Source organism: Tachysurus fulvidraco, chromosome 4 (genome assembly GCF_022655615.1).
Source record: "Tachysurus fulvidraco isolate hzauxx_2018 chromosome 4, HZAU_PFXX_2.0, whole genome shotgun sequence".
In the NCBI taxonomy this organism is placed as follows: Eukaryota; Metazoa; Chordata; class Actinopteri; order Siluriformes; family Bagridae; genus Tachysurus; species Tachysurus fulvidraco.
This window is the reverse complement of record NC_062521.1, coordinates 7,731,319-7,734,935: the sequence shown is the minus strand read 5'-3', so window position 1 is coordinate 7,734,935 and position 3,617 is coordinate 7,731,319. Positions and strand designations below refer to the sequence as shown.

Genomic DNA, 3,617 nt, shown 5'->3' with positions numbered 1-3,617 from the left:
TATCTATACGTTGTTTCTGTGTATGTGCGTTTCTGTGCATTCTGTGCCAAACTCTGGAATAGTATTCGTGATAGTGTTCGGGGCTCAGACACACTTTCCCAGTTCAGAAGCAGATTAAAAACTCATCTCTTTAGTCAGGCGTACACATAATACATCCCATAATATTGTGCACTATTACATTAGACTTGCACATTTTTATGAACAGCAGATATTTTAATCCCTCTACACTCCTTCTCTCTTTCTACCCATCCCGAGGCATCCAGACATTGTACCAGCTCCGATCGTCTTCCGTGCAATGAAGATTTTGGACCTCCACTGAGATGAGGCCGACTCTGTGAGTATCCTGAGACATCTACAAATCTACCAGCTCCAGTTGGACTCTGTGATACTAAGAGGAGATCTGAACTCCATGTGATCCTTACACCAATACAACATTTCTTTGACTGTATATTTGTAATCACACCCTCTAGTGTCACCCATATGAGGATGGGTTCCCCTTTGAGTCTGGGTCCTCTCAAGGTTTCTTCCTTTACCAATTTAAATGAGTTTTTCCTTGCCACTGCTGCCTTAGCCACCTCAGACTTGCTCATTGGGGACAAATACACATACATAAATACATACATACTTACATACATACTTACATACATACTTACATACATACATACATACATACATACATACAGTACATGTTCTACCAATCTGCAAATCATACCAGTGCCTGCTACATAATTTGTTTCCTTACATCTCCCAAGAATATGCCAGTCAGTGGATTGGTTAAGAAAGATTAGCCCTAGATGTGATTGTTTGTTCATGTATGGTGACCTGCGATGGACTGGCATGCCATCCATAATTCCTTCCTCATACTCAGTGTTCCTGGGATAGACTTTGTATCCACTGCAACCCTGATCAGGATTAAGAAGTTATTGAAATGGATGCATAAACATTTTAGGTTAAACTCTAGATACTCATTCTAGAATAATCAAATTGAATTATGCAATAGATATAAGTGACAAATCCAGATCTAAATGAAAAAAGGCCTAGATTACTATATTTATTATTAGCATTTAACACTTTTTTGGTTTTGTTTTTGTCAAAATTTATAATAATTTGACACGCTGAGCAAAACTGTTACCTATTGGACTATTGTAACATCTGATCATTTTCTTGGTAATGGCTAGTTAACAAGACACACTGTACTGTATGTCTCTCAGCAATTCTTTAGGCAAGACCTTTCAGGAGATTCTCATCAGATATTCCATCTCTCCACAGGTTAGCCATAATGTCAGCCGCTCTCTGTCCACATTGAGGACATTTGGCATGTAGCCCCTGGAGTACACTGCTCAGCACACAATTCCCACAACTGCACAAATTCATATGAGTCAACAGCAGTGTCGCCTCCAATGCTAGTTGGCAGAATGCGCAATTGAAAAGTCACTGTTGGGATGTAAGTATGCAAATATGCAAGGCTAAGTGGCGTGACTGATGAGGTATGATAGATAGTACGATTGGGCAGAAGCATATCAAAAGCTGTTAATTCGGAAAGAGCTATAAATCTTATTATAATAATTATAATAATTTACCTAAAATATGAGCAAATATCATATGTAAAAAAATTAACTATAAATGATTTCTTGTTATAACCGTTGAACAAAAATGTAAAAAAAACATGTTTTTGGAGAGCCAATTATTTTTTAAAGTGTTTTAAAATTGCATTGAATTTATATTATTTTTGTTTTATTTAAATTATTTTACAAATTGCAAGTGGATTCGGTGTGTTACTATTGGGAGTAACATGCAAACAAACCACAATTATATTTTGTTTTATCACTGTCCTAACAATCAGCAATAATGTAGGTATTCCACAATAAAATTTCCCTGCTCATCTACGTCAGCTAACCATTATCGAGTACAAACACCTAACACATTTTCTTATTACTCTTACAAAATAAAAAAGTTTTAGATTTAGGTTTGCAGTTAACATCATTCATGGTGGCAGTGAAAAGTTAAAAAAAAATAGATATTGCTCATCAGTGTGTTTAATGCAGCTGTTCAAAGAGAACAGCTGTTTCACTCGACTTTGATGTGTAATCTATTGACTATCATATTCAATCCTAGATGTTTATAAGATGAGCAGGTGAGTATGTAAACAATGCCACACACCTTGCAGCTGCATCTTTAATTGCAAGCAAAGTCAGGTAATAAACTAGGCCACTTGCCACCTGTTTCAGACCGTAAACATAAATGAACAAAAATCTGTAGCATCTGGGACAGGTCATTTAGATTTCAGGTCCCAGGCACCCTAAACTTCAGCATCTACTTTTCAATCAACCGATGAGCAACCCAGTTTTACACACACACAACTGGCTCCAGAATGACTGGAGCCTACACAAAGACCAGATAACCCCATGCCGCTTCTCTGATTGAACTCATAGGGGCCCTCAACCACACACACACACACACACACACACACACACACACACACACACACACACACACACACACACACACACACACACAAAACACAATGAGACATTCCTTTTACTAATAAAACAAGTAGATAAGATACTCTAAGATTCTTATTCTTATAACCCTGTTGTAATGTGTTTCTTCTGTTAAGGCTTGCCTGACTTAAAATTATTTACTCCTTACTTTCCTGACAAGGGTGTATTTTATTCATGTGTCAGAACACAACACTGTATTAATATCAGTTACACTTTGATTACTGATCTGTGTATTTAATGTACAGCTGCCTTTATACCATCATTACCCTTCATGTTTAGTATCCAAATGACCACAAAATTTTTTTACTGGATAAAACTTTATATAAGTTATATAAAATTTTAGATAAGTCATCTAAAAGTTTGATAGCTAAACCATGCCCACAGACACCTGAAACAAAGGACGTTTTTCCCCCCGAAATCTCAGGCCGTAGTATTGGCCATCTCCCCAAAGATGGGTGGAGTTCGCGACCTTTAAATTGTCACAAACCACCAATCCATGGTCAGACTTTCGGAACAGCTTGGAGACGACTCCATCTTCCTTCAAAGAAGTTCCAGCAAGCTTCACTTCCAAGAACGACAACTATTCTGATCTTCAGGAGAACTTGGAAGAACGTCTGACCTCACCTTAACTGACTCTTCAGAGATTTCTCTGTTGCATCCGGACTCTTGTGCAGTAAGCCAAAGCAAGTAACCGTTTCCTTTACCAACCAGATGCGTATTTTAAGTATGAACCTTGTATTGTGTCTTAAGGTGAATTTAAGTTTCCGGTTAGGGTGTGATTAATTTTGAAGTTTAAGCTTGCCATTCCTTTCCTTCCTTTCTCTAATTTCTTCTTTCCATTCTCTTCCTCCCTTCCACCCCAATTTTAATTTCTTTTGTTTTATTTTATTTTCATCTTCGTTTTCCCTATTTATTTTGTTTGTTTGTGTAGTTAGTTTTATGTTGTGTTTGTCTCATTCATTAAACGCCATATTGTTGTGCCACAAGTGATAGTCTCTGAGTATCGCTCACAAACTTAAGGTACCTGCAACATCTGCTCTCAACTACATGCTCTATTAAGTTAATTTAATTTAAATTATGGAATAAAGTAAAAGGGGGAGTGAACCTTCCTTGGCC

The 3,617-nt window shown here is 37.2% G+C and overlaps 1 long non-coding RNA gene across 1 annotated transcript; it reads left to right on the top strand.

Moving 5' to 3' along the window:
• The first annotated feature begins 275 nt into the window (after positions 1 to 275).
• LOC125141101 lies at positions 276 to 2,985 on the top strand. Its single transcript, XR_007140465.1, has 3 exons — positions 276 to 334; positions 1,270 to 1,444; positions 2,926 to 2,985. It is a non-coding gene; the product is annotated as an uncharacterized LOC125141101 (long non-coding RNA).
• Positions 2,986 to 3,617: the final 632 nt, after the last annotated feature.